This window comes from Coptis chinensis, chromosome 3 (assembly GCF_015680905.1).
Source record: "Coptis chinensis isolate HL-2020 chromosome 3, ASM1568090v1, whole genome shotgun sequence".
NCBI classification, from domain to species: domain Eukaryota; kingdom Viridiplantae; phylum Streptophyta; class Magnoliopsida; order Ranunculales; family Ranunculaceae; genus Coptis; species Coptis chinensis.
The window spans coordinates 2,441,350-2,458,378 of NC_141458.1; the positions used below are offsets into that span (position 1 = coordinate 2,441,350).

Below are 17,029 nucleotides of genomic sequence, written 5' to 3' on the forward strand. Positions count from 1 at the left end.
CGCAGAAAAATCCTTGTTCCTCTTCTTCGAACCCTGGCTGATTCGATAGCGTATAAGGAAGAAGATGAATTAGGGGATTGAGATGAGATTGTTATGGATTATCAAAAAGACTTCCAGTGCAACCTTTGCAATCCTCACGAAGGTAGAGCGAACTTTCATAGTCTGAAGTCAAAGAGGTTGATGTCAGCCATGATTATTGAGGTTGATGTCAGTGTAGAAGTTTGGAATATGAAGCAATTCAATGTCAAAATGCATAGCAAGTGCTCAAATTCTCATACCACACGTGCTTTCTAAACACGTGCAAAAACACCATCACTTAATATCAGACTACGTGCAAAAACACGAAACGCGGTGGAGGAAACGCTGTGGTGGCGAGAGATGGCGCCCTTTTTGAAAACTGTTGGAACAAACATGATACGGTGCAAGCGCCAGCAAAAGAAGTGCACTGTACCTGCGTCGAACTCAAAAACTGTACACACGATACGGTGCAGCTCCAGGAAGGTAAGGACACCGTACCTGTGTTGCTTTCATCTGACCCGGTTTTTGTTTTTGTTTTTTTTTTTGTTTTTGTAGGTAGAACTACCGTACGATACGGGCGAAAAATACCCGAGAAGAAAACTCGATGACGATCACAGACTTGGTGAGGTGGAAAGAAGGTGACAGATATAATGACTACACGAGGCCACGGCACAATCTAGCTCAGGATCGAGCAGCTTCAAATTGGATCGGCTAGGATATTAAGCTTAAATTATTGAGTTTCGATAAAACTTAAATTTAGCCTGTCGAAGAAGACGAAGAAAGCGGAGAAAAGTGCGGAGAATATGACAAAGCGGTGTCGGAAACAGATATGTTAGTATGTTTTTTATCAGTTAGCGTAAAATTTTGGTTAAGTCTGAAAGACTGACGAAAAATTTATTCTTGTTGTCGCAGGAAGAAACAGTGGTACGACGGGAGAAAGAATATTTCTGAAAATACCGTGAAGAAAAGTTCCGCTCCGCATGATCTCAATGCCTTGTAAAAAATAAATAAGGTGAAGATAATTTTCAATCCGCTCAAAAAGTTCGGCTTAATGCCTTAAAAAAATAATGAAACTGTCAAAAAATTTCACTTGGTAAATTTCTCGTAGAAAGATCGGCACAATGCCATAGAAAAAATAATGACGCTGACGAAAATATTCGCTCGGATAAGTTTCCGTAGAAAGATCGGCACAAGGCCTTAGAAAAAATAATGAAGCTGGAGAAAGTTTTCGCGAAAAAATGTGACGTAATGCGAATTCTCACCGCACGGAGAAACGGCAGTATTATGAGCAAATTATATTCATAAAGAGTCGATGGAGAAAAGTGTAGCACAGAAAGACGTCAATTAATGTCGTAGAAGAATTAAAGAAGCTGACATAAGTTTCGTTGAGAAAGAGCGGCACAATGCCTTAGAAAAAGAATGATCTGCGGAAAATAGTTAACCGAAGCTAAAGCGGCGCGAATGCATATTTCGATAGCGAAAATAGTTAACCGAAAGCGGAAAATAAAAAAGAACCGGATTGTAAAGGAAAGAATGATAGAGAATGTCGGGTGACTATTCAAAACCAATGGCTAAAGAAAAAGTGTCATTCACCGTGGATGAACTCGAAAAATACTTTTTAAGCGGTGCCAATGATTATTGACAAAGATGAAACAGTATGTTAGTATTTTTTATAAGTTGTCGTAAAATTTTGGTTAAGTCCGAAAGATCGACGAAAAATTTGTATTTTTCGCGCAGTTGAAATGGTGGAATTACGAGCAAAATATAGTTACAAAGAGTCGATGGAGAAAAGTTTCGCGTGAAAAGATGTCAAAATAATGTCGTAAAAGAAATTAAATAATGCAAATGGTCGGAAAGTTTAACTTCGGAAAGTTGTACTCGAAAAGATCGGCACAAGGCCTTAGAAAAAATAAGGAAGATGAAGAAAGGTTTTGCTTTCGGGGTGATCGCTACCGCAAATGCCGTAGAAGAAATAAAGAAGTCGGAGAAAATTTTCGCCGAAAAAATTGATGAAAAATGCCTCTCAGAAATATCGGCCCAATGCCTTAGAAGCCGATGGAAAGTTTCGTTGAGAAAGAGCGGCGCAATGCCTTAGAAAAAATAATAAATGCGGAAGATAATTAATCGAAAGTGCTAAGCGAAGCGAATGCAGATTTCGAAGAAGAAAATGAAGATTTAATTGAGCGACCGTAAGATAATTGACAGAGACAATTGATTAGGTAATTGTGTGAATGTAATACCATAGAGCTAAAACTTCTTTTGATGAAAAATAAATAAAAATAAAGTATGCGTTTGCTATTGAATGTTGTTGTTGTGATAGATAACATACCTGTGGAAAACTGACAATGTTGTAGATTTATGCAATTGAAATGAAATAGAACGAGACGCCCCCATGTAGAGAAAAACACCCCCAATGCGTACTTAACTTTGCAAAATTAGGCTAAACGAGCATAAAATCGTTCAAACTTAGGCTGACGAAGCTAAACGTGGTAACCTCGTCAGATTTTGTCGGAACGATAGTAATGGACTAAGCGAGCGTAAAAGCGTTCAAACTTAGACTGACAAAGTTAAATGCGATAACTTCGTCAGATTTTGTCATAGCGATATTAACGAACTAAGCGAGCGTAATAATGTTCAAACTTAGACTAGCGAAGTTAAACGTAGTAACTTCGTCAGATTTTGTCATAACGATAGTAATGAGTAAGCGAGGGTAAAAAGCGTTCAAACTTAGACTGACAAAGCTAAATGTGGTAACTTCGTCAGATTTTTTCGTAATGATAGTAATGAATTAAGCGAGTGTAAAAACGTTCAAACGTAAACTGACGAAGCTAAATGTGGTAACTTCACGATTTTTTCGTAATGATAGTAATGAACTAAGCGAAATGTAAAACGTTTAAACTTAAACTGACGAAAAGATGACTGCAAAAGTGATGTGTCAAACCCATCGCTTCTAACGGCGGCGGAGAGATAAGCCAATGAATCGCATGACGTAAGTCATTTCGGTCTTTGAGTAATAGAGATGCTATCAAATTGTCGAAAGCAAGACTATGTATCAAACTAAGATAAGCCGTCCATACGCCATCTCTTGCTTCAAAAAGACCCACCAAACTGATTTGCAACAAGGCGAATTCGTGTATAACCGAGCTTTCGCTACCCCCGATTAATCAAAGTTGTTCTCAAGGCACAAATGGCAGCCTCATACTCGGGCCGTTATTTGAAGCGGCTAAACTAAGTCGCCGCATTTCCCAATCTTTTCTCCGCCGGGTTTAACAAAAAAATGCATCAAATTCCAAACCCAGATTACTATGGGAGCCATCTCAGTAAACAATCCATAAGTCAATGGGATTAGGAATTGCGTTTTCATGTTGGTCTTCGTCGCCCCCAGTTATTGGCCGCAAAATGTCTTCCATAGATTTTTCTTGGCGCAAGAAATCATGAATAGGAGAATCATTAATCGGAAAATCAACTATCAAAGAAGCCAAAGCATGTCCTTTTTCAGTAGTATGACTGTCAAAGACAATGCTGTATGCACTAAGATAACTTTCCCATTCGGCTAATCAACTTGATTATGATAAAAAAGACGGTTCTACCATCATCAATGAAAAGAATAGCACTAACAGCTTGAGTTGTAGCTGCCAGGTATATGCCACTAGGTTGACCCGTTGAAGGACTTGTCAATATAGGAGGACTGACCAAGTATTTCTCGATCTAGTTGTTGCAATGCCATCTCACAATCAACGTTCCAAGTTGTCGCCCCCTTTAAAGTCTGGAAGAAGGGATGACAACGATCGGAATAGTTAGAAATAAATCTATGAAGAGCGGCAAGCCGACCAGTAAGTCGTTGAATTTCCTTCTTCTTCTTTTTTTGGTGATGGCATATCAATAACGGCGGCCAGATCCGATCAGATTAGCCTCAATACCTCTACGAGTCATGAGGAATCCCAGAAATTTTCCAGAAGAGAGGCCAAAAAATATTTGGCGGATTGAAGTTTCATGTTATACTTGTTAAGTCTATCAAAACAAGTTGAAGAACGTAAAGATGATCACCGGATGTTTTCGATTTAACGACTATATCATCAATATAAGCTTTCATTATTTTTCCCACCGATCGGAAAAAAATTGTATTGACAAGCTTTTGGTAGGTTGCACCGCGCATTTTTCGCACCAAAAGGCATAATAGTGTAGCAAAAATGCCTTGGTCGGTGATGAAGGCGGTGAACTCTTGGTCATCCACATTCAAAGATATCCGGTAGTACCCTCAAAAAGCATCCATGAAAGATAGGCGTTGGAAGCCGAAGGGCGCTCACCGCCGAAATTCGCGGCAACGGATGCGGATGAATCGGACAAGCTCCGTTAAAGGTTCGGATGACCTTTATGATGAGTGGGAAGTTACATCAAAGGGACTTCGTGCTAAGTGGGGTGAAATCCATTTTATCCGGAAGATTTAAAATGCATTGAGGCGCCCGGCCGAGCTTATGTGGAAAATGACACCGCCATTACCTCTTACAAGAGTTAGAGATTTTAAGCGATACACACGCGCTCGGTCCGACCGAGATTGTCTTTTTCTTTGCGTGTAACCAACCTATCTAGGTCGGTAGTTTGTCTGGGATTGTGGTCTTCCCTCTAGTTGCTTCTGTAACACCTTCCTTCCCTGTCTGGCCGGACCTATCTAGGATGACAATTTTCCTCAAATTTGCGAGGTCGATCCAGTCTGGGATGAAGGTTTTCCTTATACTTTCTTCCGCGACACCTTCTTTCCCTGCCTGGTCGGACCTATCTAGGATGGCGATTTTCCTCAAATTTGCGAGGTCGGCCTTCCCTGTTAGGTCGGTCCAGTCTGGGATAAAGGTTTTCCTTATACTTTCTTCCGCGGACGCTTCTTTTCGGAGGCATTTGTACCACCGTTTCGCGGTAGTGGCGGCGGCGTTCGCGCCTTCCTAACATACATAATAAATATACGTAACTTTTTGTCACGTTGTTGCTTGATGTTCAAAAGTGAGTCGACATCCTTTGGCGTCTTGCAATTGTGGTAGAAACGATTAACAAACTGATTTTCTAGTTCATTGAATTGGTGAATTGATCTTGAAGGCAACTCACTAAACCAGCGTAATGCTTCTCCCTTTAGAGTCGATGGAAAAAGCTTACATATGAGCGGATCATCTCCACCCCATAACACCAACTTATTTTTGAACGATAGAACATGCAAGCCAGGATCTCCTTCCGACTCATCATAAAGTTCAAAATCGGGTTGTTTGAAGTTGGGATGGTGGTAAGCTTCTTGAATGTCGAATCCGAAAACTTATCCATCGACGCCATCATTGATCAATTTTTCATTCTTACATCCCTTGACTCTCTATCGTTAAGTTCTTTTGCAATCAACTCTTCCAATTTGTTGTTTCATTAGAGTTAAAGTATTGACTCGAACAACCGGGCGCCCCCGGTCGTGCCCCCATGTGGAGAATGATACCTTCCATTATCTCTTATTGGAGTTAGAGATCTTTGGCGATACGCACGATCACTCCGACCGGTGATTGTCTTTGTCTATCCCCTCGTAACCCGCGCTGATAGGCGGTAGTCACCCTTGGCCGGGTGGTCGGAATAATTATACCACTTCTCCATGTTTTGTAGCTTTGTTCGGGATGTCCGCCTTCCCACCATGTCGGACATATCTCGAGGAGGGCGGTCTTCCCCGAAATTGCTTCTCGAGGTAAATCTTCCCTTTGAGATCGGACATGTCTAGGATAGTAGTTATCCCCGCCAATCCGATTCTCCCCATAAGTATGGGTAATAGGGTCATTACTCCTAGAGCGCGTAATCGGGTTGATTGTGCTTGAGAAATAGCACGCTGCTTAGGGCGGCCGAAGTGGATCGTCAAGACGGTCCCATACACTGGAATGGCTGCGTCCTTCGCCATGGTCGCCTTGATGTTGTTGAATTTGCAACATCGCCCAATCGCCTTTGCCTCTTTGCCGCCTTCCTTCTCAAATTCCTATTTAAATTTTTGACTCGGCGTCATAACTCGCTACCAACCGTATTAGGGGTGAATTGGCCGTTACTTATCATCCTTTTTCGCTAGTTGGCGTGAGAGTAATGTCCACGCTCATATCCATGTCAACCGAAGGATCGACATGGACAGACGGGCGGACCGCATGGAGGATTACCGACTTGTCGATTTTCTTGTTGCAAGGTTGTTAAGGGTGGCGGCACTTGTACCGCTTTTTCGGGAGGCGGAGGGCGAGGCGGTGATTCTTGCTTCTTCTCATACCGATCGGATGTTGAGAATTGATCCTACTACTAGGAGCAACTTGATTGTTCAACGGTTCATGCATCGGCCGATTTGAATTTCGAGGGTTGTGATTCTTGTTAGTAGGAGGAATATGTTGACTATTTGGTCTACTTCTCGTGCTTACCATCTTGATTGTTTCACGTGATAATGAATTCTTTTTCCCCACACAGACGCCAATTATGTTTCGCAATAAACCGCTTCAACACAACGAGCAATGGTGACGAACGCATTAAGAAACAGAGGATTTTGATGTTGGGGGAGATGAAACTGAACCAAATAATGGCTGCCTACGTACCCAAGATCTATTCTCTAGGGATCAAGTTTCCACGTAGTTCCTTATGAAAAATGGTTTGGTATTTATATCGATAGAGTAGAGAGTCCTTGTAGCTCAAGTAATCTTGTATCTTGAGTAATTATGATAGAGCATAACCGCGTCACCGATAACTATCTCTTTGATAAGAAATGAATCTGGACATAAATCAATGTACATTAGTGGCAAGCCATGTGGCTAAGGTTCAGCCTTAGACACATGAGTTAATGGGCCTGTACATTTATCTATGGTATTGCAAATTGGGCTTTAGCCCTGTTGATTAAACGAATAAAATAGAGGCCCCTACTAATGGACGTTTGCCACGTAGGTGGGGGTCGAAACACATATCATATTACCTCTTAATATAGTGGATCGTAAATATTTTTAGAGTGTTCATTTGAGATCATTTCCTATTTACTGGATTACGAATTGAATAGTTTGTCCTATATTGGTTAAGTGAATATTCGAATAGAGAGCATGATTTAATGGCAGCAATCTCTATGGCAACAAATTGAGTGGAGGTATCCCACCTGGTTTTGAAAGACTTGAGAGCATGACGCCCTTGTGAGTCCCTGTTATTCAACAATTTTTTCAGTAGTTCGAGAATGTTATCCTTTTAACACCGTTGCACCCTTTTTTATGTATTGGTCGTATGTCTCACCATCCTACAAATGCCATCCTACCTGATTCTTGGCTTATTAATCGTGTCCCTGTTATCCCGAAATGCCACATACATTAATACATAAATACTAGTCACTTTGTTTTTTACCCAAAGAAGGATACGCCATATTTAGTCTTTATGTATTCTTGGCTTAAATAGGTCATGATATTGACATTGAAACAAGAGTATATTTGTTCAATTTCATTTCTTCGAATGGTTATAGGATTTATGTAGCCAAACTATTACCTAAAGTGCATTTCAGTAGAAATTTGTGATTGTTATCGGACTTTCTTGGATGAATTAATAGACACTTTGTCATTGCCAACTGTTGAGATGTTACTTAAAGGTTTAGAGACTGACTTTCGAACAATTACACCCGAGTTTGAAAAGAAGCTCAAATAAGTAGAGGATACATGCCAAAGCACAAGTAATTTGCTTTAGGATACATGTCAAAGTTGAAATTATAAATTTCAGGTTCAGAATGCACCTTTGCACTGTTGGTTTATATCAGAGTAGCTTGGCTTGCTTTTTTTCAGAGTTCAATGTCAGAAAAAATAGACTCTTTGTCGGAGACCGACGACAGGACTATGAAAGGATGTTATTTAGAAAGAAACGAGTTAGAAGCCCATTTATACTTAGACTTTTCCAATTTTACCTTCGTTGACGGAACTAATAAGCTCAATCACTTCCTTAAAGATAAGTCAGGTATGTCGAAGTCCTCTCTTCCTGCCGCTAGGAATAGAGTCAGGACTGAACCTTATCTACCTTATCCGCTTTTCTCGAAGCTTATCTCATACGACAAAGCCGGGGATAAAACCCAACTTTTCTCTACATTTTAAATGAGAGGCTGGGCTTCTTTGTGTAATGTGTAACTAGATGTCAACCCACAATTTTTCTTGACGCCATAAGATCTATAATAAAGGAATTTGACAAAATGGCCTATAGAAACAGACTTTGGACTTCTTTGTTTGTGAAGAGCAAATCAAGTTATAGCTAATGCCTTGTATGTTTATCCACTAGAATTCTTAGCAAGAACAGATTGATCGTTACATTCCTACAGAGTTTGGAAATCGAGAAGTGTTATGGAGATGTAAGGAACCTCCAGTTTTTCCTATTTTATTACATTAACATACATGTGTAATGTTTCTGAACCAATCTAACCATGCTATTATATTGTAGAGACCTGTCGGAAAATCAACTCTATGGTCAAATTCCTCAGGAACTCGGTCAACTACAGAATTTGTTTTCACTGTGAGTTATACTTCTGATGTTTAATATTAGAGAATAAATCCCGAATTCAGCCTCTCGGGGGAAGAACTTGAGGTTTTAGACTTTTACGACATTGGCTCTGTGACAAATGTGTGTTCAGTGCACCTTTTGACAGATCCCTAGCTGATGCAATCGCACTGGTCATCCTTCTCATGATCTTAGTGGCAAAGATCGCGCATCGCACAATCCACCTCCATTTTCCTCAAGGAGCTCGACAAACCAAAAGCCCCCACTCCATATCTACTCGAATAGTTGTTGTGGCCCAAATGGCTTGTTTACTCTCCGTCACCTAAATATGTTGTCCAATGTTTAGTGCGCACCAAGATGATTAAGAGTCTTAATTAGCTAATTGTCCCGAGCTTGTACTGTGGTCCTGCTTTTGATGAATAGCAATAATGGCAGCTTGTAGGTTGACCACTTGGGTAAACAGTGGGAGCATTTAGTTCTCTCTAAACAGTGGGATCACTTTAAAAACGATTTGAAAATTAGAAAATATGAAACCGCTTTAAAAGTGATGTTAAATGTAGAAAAAAGTAAGTCACTGAATAAGTGATGTCCTGTGGTTCCAGTTTTTTTATTTTTTCACCAAAATTAGCTTATTACCTCTTACTTGTGTTCGGTCTTGGATGAAAAACTTGAAAACCCAGTTTATTGGTCAAGATTATCTTCAGGTTCAAAGTAACAATATTGATAGCATAATGGCATTTGGATTTGGAGATCTAACCATGGATACTACCGCAGATCGTCGATAATCAAAACCAGTTGTGGAATGAAAACCATTTGGATATGATGGGACTTGATGCACCCGACCTTTGCCGGGTCTAGAGGAAAATCTACGGGTTTTTTCACATCAGAATCAAGCCACACCTCAATTTCAAATGTAATTGAAAAAACATTATTTGTTCCCGACTCTTCGATCTCCGAGGTGTGACGCACTCTCAACTTCCAAAAACCCATAAACAGTTTAAATATGTGGATAATTAAAAACTAATAAAAATTTTAACTTAAACAAAAGTCATCTTCATTACAAATATTAACAAATGAAAATACAAAAACATTGTCTAGACTGAAAATCTATATCACCTCAAAGGAAAACAAAGCCTATCTTGAAATGCGACGCTAACGCAAACCACGAGCAGCAACCAATCTTCTTCAACACTAAACCTGTCAAGACTTATCAACTGTGTTTATTTAATGAACACACCCGATAAGCAAACATGCAAATCGGGTCAGCATTATAAAAATGCTGGTGTGAGTAGCCCTAAAATACAATATATACTTATACCAAATATATACACAATCCATACAACATTTAGTTCCTCCACCGAGGCGCCTTAACTTTCAACGACTAATACAACATCTTTAAGTATAATAATTAAGGCGGTGTTCCTCCAATCGAGGCTTTTAACTTCCCACTAACCACACAAACAACTATATCATTATAATAAATAAGGCATGTAGTTCCTCCATCGAGGCGCCTTAGGTTCTAACTAAACAAATAACCAACATATTACCATAATTATATTATTTAAGGTTTTCTTTGCGTGTCACTAAAATCACGTCGTATCTATGTCTTACCTAGTTTCCCTGGCTACCACAATCGTTACCCAACGCCGAACATGTACATCCACATGCCTCCCCTTACATAATGTACCACTCCGTGTGTAACTACCTCTCGAAAGCGGGATGCGCGACACCGGTAACCCTCACACGAAAGCCATTATGTAAGTAATGCCACTATTCGGCATAAAATATCGCGCGTCTCGTTCTATTTTGCGAACGGAATAATCAAGCCACCATTCGACTACGATTGCCCAACACATGGGTCAATCAACATCTTATATATACACCCTACACAAGGGCCAATCATATCACATACGCCCACACAGGGCAAATCACATGAGTTGTGGTAGCTAGGTTCTAGGATTTTCGTTACGTAATTTATTCAGGTGTCATACATTTATGACTCATAATCATTCCACTATATCACATGCAGGTTAATTACCTTATTGCACTAAGCCACCATATTTAGAAAATATCTCAATTATATCTCATAACCACTTTCATTCTTTCACGTGCCAATATATTATTGCTCTACGCCACACTCTCGTGGGAAATATTCACAATTACTCTACTAGCATCTCACAGATAAAGTAATGGAGTGTTTATACATTTATTTCTCCAAAACTATTGCATTTAATATATATATCCCAACATATCATATAATGTCACAATGGCTTCAAACGTAACGCATACATTTTTACCGCGTTTTAGGAATTATTATATCTCCTAAAGTTTCTATCTCATCACGTGTCAAAAATACACAACATCAATGTCAAATCTTTCTTAGATAATGACTAACCAAATTTATATAAGCTTCCACATCATTTTAGCATTTGATTTGTCCATACAATTTACAACATAAAATGTAGCACAATTAAACAGTCCACAGTCCACAATCAAAGCCCAATACATATATGTTTTACACACTACTCACGTCAAATCTTAATTAGATAATGACAAACAACGTTATATAATCTTCGACAATATTTTATTATTATATTTGTCCATATTCTTAAATATGAGAAAAACTGGAAAAAGTCAACATTCCACAGTCAACGGTCAACGGTCAAAGTCAAAGTCAACATGTCATGGTCAAAGTCAACACATCATGGTCGAAGTCAAATTGTCATTGTCAAAGTCAAACTGTCGTTTCCATGTTCGACAGGTTCAGGGTCATAGCCATGGTTCATGGCTAAGGTCAATGGGCATGGCTCATGGGCTCATGGCTAAGGTAATGGTTCGGACCCAACTGGCCAAGCCCAAACCTTAGAACCCGAAAGTTTAAAACCAACTTATTTATTCCACCTGACCCAAATGGGGACATAAGGACCAGCCCACATAAATTAGAAACCGGCCCAAAGAAAACTAATTGGAAAAGGCCCATACAAAACAAATGAAACTGGCCCATAGAACTTAATCTAGAACTGGCCCAAACAAAACTTAATTAAACTGGTCCAAAATACAAAACAAATAGAAAAGGGCCCAAACAAAACACTCTAAACTAGCTAAGGCCCCAACCACTTAAACTAGAATCCGGCCCAAACCAAAACAACCTAAAATCGGGCCCAAAACAACCAAAGCCCAAGCCCAACCCGACCAACAGGTCTTCTTCTTCTCCAACTCCCTCACCAGCAGCAGCTCTTCTCCACCGCTTCCAGCCACCAGCCACCACTCACCGGCACTCCACCCCAAACCAAACCAACTCGGTTTTGTACCCCTCGAAAAACCCCATCTTTTGCTACCCTCAAACTCGAAGTTCCCTCACCTCAACCAAATAAGACCACGGCGTCGGCCACCGCTAAGTTCCAATCGCCATTTCAACCCAGCGGTTTTGGTCCCGGAGGAAACCCCCACCACTTTAATACAACCAAAACTTTACTACCTAACTCTCAAAAATTCAGCTCCCAACATCAACCGACCGCCATTGTCAAGCCTTCAAGCTCCCAACAGCCCTATGATAACCACCAACCATCAACCCACCAACATCACAACCTAAAACCCCATGTCTAGTTTCAACCAAAACAAGTACAAAGCATAAACCGACGATTTTTCTCTTGCCGCCATTAACACTTTTACAGAGCACCAAAGATAGCTTGAATGACCACACTCCTCTCCACCAATACAAACCCACGACAACAAAAAAAACGATTCAAACAACCAAAAACACAAACCCACAATAACAAAAACGAGTTCGAACAACCCAAAAAAAGGGCGATTTCCATTATTTTAGTTTTTAGCCGCCATTAACGACCTCCGGAGTTCGAGCACTCCAACAGTTCCAACGAATCCTACTCCTAAAGTTTTAGTAATTCAACACCTAACGTTTAAGAGTTAATCATTTAACTGGATGAGAAATAAAACAGATAAAACAAACATATATAACTTCTATTTATTTTTCGATGGAAACAAAAATGTAACTACTCACAATAATGAACAGCTCGACGAAATTCCTCCGAGTCCGAGTCATCGCGCTTCACGCTCTAGCAAACGAGTTTCTAGTTCTGCCTCCATTTTTATTATTTTTTTTATTCTCCCAGAACCCTATTCTCCAGAACAATACGAATATATACTTGGGTTTGAAATCCAAGCCCAATACAGACTCGGGCCCAGAAATCAGGCCCGCGTATCCCAAATCCAATCCAACGAATTTTTAAATAAATAATTTAATTAATAAATTAATAACTAAATACGTATTTTAAATACGGGCGTTACAGTAACTTCAATGAACATAGTTTTTCTGCTCTCACTAACATGGGTATGAACATTTCCCCTTATTATGAGATGGTGGATCACCAATTTGAAGCGAGTCCGTCGGTGACTGATCGTAAAAGTTTGCATGGATTTTAAACTTTCCCACAGAGTCGCGAGTTACACAAAGCACTTGGTCCATCTCTCCAGCAAAGTTGTAATGATTATCTGTGGATCCCAAATGGCTCAGGTGATGATGTGCGTAGCAGCTTAATTTGCAATACAGATTTTACTGGAAGTAGGGAGCCATCAGCTGGGGTATCTAATGGATTTATTTTGAAAAAAGGAGATGCAGATAATCTATTGGATGCAATGGTTTCATATATGCAGATAATCTATTGGAAAGGTGTATACTTGTTTTATAGTAGTATATCCTCTGTTCTTTGCTGTGGTTTTACCGACTTTTCTGCCTTTTGCTTTCAAGTAATTCACATTTTTTCTTCTGTGATGAAACAGTGTAGCATTGATTCTTTGTTGGATCAAACCATAAAGCACATGATGTTTCTAAGAAGTGTTACTAACCGAAATGGTGAAGTTAAAGCGGTGTGTATATACGGATGTAAGTTGTTGTCCGCCTAAAGAAGCATTCTTCTTTTTTCCCACCTAGGTGGCATGTAATTTATTAACTACGATCAACTCCAAATCTGAAAACAACAATCTCTGCAGGCTGTTGACAAAAAAAACTTGGAGTTATTTGAAGATCAGGGCAAGGAAAATGGTGCAAGCTGGGCTATTGAAATGGGGAGTCAATTGGAAGTTTGTCCAATTGTCGTCAAGGACCTTGAGCAGCCAGGGCACATGCTTATAGAGGTCTGTATTATGTGCTATCTCTTTCAGCCATGAGTGCATTTCTGTAAAGACCAAAATTATCGCGCTCTTTTCACTTAATTTATTTCATGGGAGAACAACTTTCTGAATCTCTTGGCATTTGCCAAGATCATGAAGAAATATGACAAGGTGAGAGTGGACTTTAATATCACATTGGTCTCTTCCCATTGACACAGAATTATACATCTGAGACAGGAACTAATCCTTTGTTCGCGGATCACTTCAAGAAATGCTTCAAGGTCATATTTAAAAATGGTTGATAATTCCTATCTCGGTAGCTCGATGAGGTAAGCTCTTTCTTATTTCAATATTTCCTTGTGCATATAATGAGAGAAAAAAACTTCTCTACCCTTATGAACTAACCTTTTAATCAAGAACTTATCGACCTAAATTAAAACTATATGAAGAAGCGGTTATTCTTGATATGAGGTTGCCCTGTTAGTCCGTTCACCATGTAGTCCGTTAGATGCTTTCCATTGCATTCTTGATTTTTAAGGTTACGTTTGTGCTTTCTTTTAGATCAATAAGCTCTTGGAGAGGGTGGAGGCTACCTTTATCAAACACTTTGCAAATGCAAACCGTAGTAAAGGCATAAATATTTTAAGGCCAAAAGCAAAGAGAGAAAGGCATAGAGTAACATATTCTCTGGGTATGATTATAGCAAGCGGAATCAAATACTTGGATCCTATTAGATATGATATAGGACAACTAGTTTTTATTTATTTATTTATATTTTTTCTTCTCTTAGATACTTGCTATCAAAGTGGATAAACCGAATCGTTCTTGTTATACACCGTGTTTCTTTTTTCGGTCAGCATAAAAGACTCTCTTGTTGGCGCTAGTACTAATCATACATGCACGTGGAATCATGGGAACAAAGGGTAGTACTCAATATATGGAAAACCTGCTTCCCTTTATAGGTGACCCTTGATCTAATATTCTTATAAATTCCAATATGTCACACGTGCTCTCTTGAAAAATCGTAAGTCGTTTTCCTTGTCTCTTGTTAATCTTGAAATGTAAACTTCCTACGCTTTATTTGGATTAGTTGTATAACACATGTTCATGTATGCTGTCAACATATTCTTTTTGGAGGCGTTATCGTGTCAATTATCCATTTATATTTGGTTTCAAGCAAGGAACGAGTTAGGATACATAGAAGTCTTCCTCACAAGACAGCTCTGGCGACACTTGCTCTCGCGAATTGTCTTTGGCCAAACTTGGACATGGAGATGGACCCCAAAACCAAAGATTACGAGGCTTTACAGAGTTAATGCCTTTAGGATTAGTTACCGTAAGATTTGAAGCTAGACTTGTGCAGTTTATATAGTCGCTTTACAAGTTATATCTTGGCGATATGTGTTACTTAATTAATCGGTGACTTTCCCCTGCAAGCGCGGCTTGTACTTTTCATAACAATCGCCCATTTAACTTTATATACCGCTCCAAGTCGTTTCTTCCTACTCCAATCGCCTATTCCATAGTATCCGTGCTCCTCTCTATAAGGTAAATATTGAACTAAACTTTAAATCAACAATTTCTACAACTCTCTGAACGTAGAAAGGATAATGAACATTACATTTTCATTTTTCCTTGATTTAGGTTACATTACCATACTTTTTCTTGGTGACCCGATTACTAGCCAGGTTAGGTTCAACAGATGACATTAAATTTTAAGTGTGTAATTCATTTCTTTAATATATTTTTAAAGACATAACCGATCTGTTTATTCTTCGCTCGTGTCTAGGCCATTAGGAGTCTCGAAGTTCTATATCTGCTATTATTATGGTGGGGAGATTTCAAACATAGGCAAATACTTGCAAGGATTCCGTGTGTACGCCACATTTAACTTCATCATAGCTACAATCCCATACTTGGTGGCGCTTTTTCAGGTTACTATGTGTTTCATTGCTTCAAATTAACTTCATAATCATGAGTTAGCATTAACTATGGTTTTCCTCTCAGGTAGTGCCTTCGGGCGCTTGTATGAGGAGAAAAAGACGAAATACGAGGTTACAACAGGTTTGAAATACTTTACAACTATTGTAGCCGTCTGCATGAGAACAACTTACAATGGGCAAAATACACTCACTTGGAAAGTAATGGCATTCACCTCCTCAGCTATTGCAGCAAGAATGTGAGTACTTACTTGGGACATAGTTATTGGACTGGGGCCTCCTACAACGGCATTCTAAGAATCGATGGTTAAGAGACAAGCTCCTTGTCTCCCGAAAAAATGTATACTATGGTGCCATGGTAGGTTTTACAAATATGATTGCAATGCTTGTTTCTTTGATGTGTGGACTACAATTTAATGCTTCATAACAACATTATGAAATTGCGGGTTTTGAATGTCCTGGCCGAGGTTTGCCTCGGATGCGACGGTATCTTTGAACTTCCAGTTATCTTCCCTTCATCCACAAGCCTTAATTACAATTGTTGCCAGCCTTGAGATCATTAAATCGTGGCATTTGGAATTTCTTCGTGTGACAATTTAGAAATTCAGTCAACTCAACTTCATTTCATCACTTGCAATATATATTCTCATTTTGTATTCGAATTCTATGTCTTCATTTGTACTTTATGAGAAGCTCAAAATTTTAACTGACCAGGCTGGAGAATGAGCATTCAAGTTTGTACCACTTCCATTTAACTACGATGAGAACGAAGACAAAGATGAGTGAGCTTCTACCCAAACAACTGCTTTTATTGAACAGTCTAGTAATGTCCTTGCAACAACTCATTAGAAATATATTTACTGTTTTCTGCTTTGTTTTTGTTTGTAGTAGGTGCCTCTTCTACATTAGACTTGCAACCTTTTTTGGCTAATATACCTATAGATCGGTTACCTTGTTAAAAAAAAACTATTTGTAAAAAGTCAGAAGGCAACTGATTGAAACCTCACAGTCAATGTGGTTGTATCAAGGCATTATCAATAAATATGCAGCCTATATGACAAAGAAAGAGATATGCACTGGACTTACTTTTCTTCACGGCGATGTATCAACTAAAGAAATACTGTGTTCTTCTCTAACTTGGGTATCTTATACACAACAATGTGATCATCATCTTTTATGGTGGATAACAACATTACAGGGTCCTCTAGAAACCGAGTAACCAAGTGGCCTCGTGATCATCATCTTTTATGGTGGATAACAACATTACAGGGTCCTCTAACTTGCCTTCATGACACATTGGCTCTGTGACTTTAACTGGAGACCTTCTTTCACTTGTGAAGAACAACAATTTAACTGGAAACGTTCTTTCACTTGTCAACTGCTTCAGTCTAAATGTTCTGTAAGTTATCTTTTTGTCTGGGAACTCTATCAAATTTATTATTAGGTTG

General features: G+C 39.2%; 1 pseudogene; it reads left to right on the forward strand.

The window, feature by feature from the left end:
- The first annotated feature begins 378 nt into the window (after positions 1-378).
- LOC147507222 (phosphate transporter PHO1 homolog 3-like) lies at positions 379-16,367 on the forward strand (annotated as a pseudogene).
- Positions 16,368-17,029: the final 662 nt, after the last annotated feature.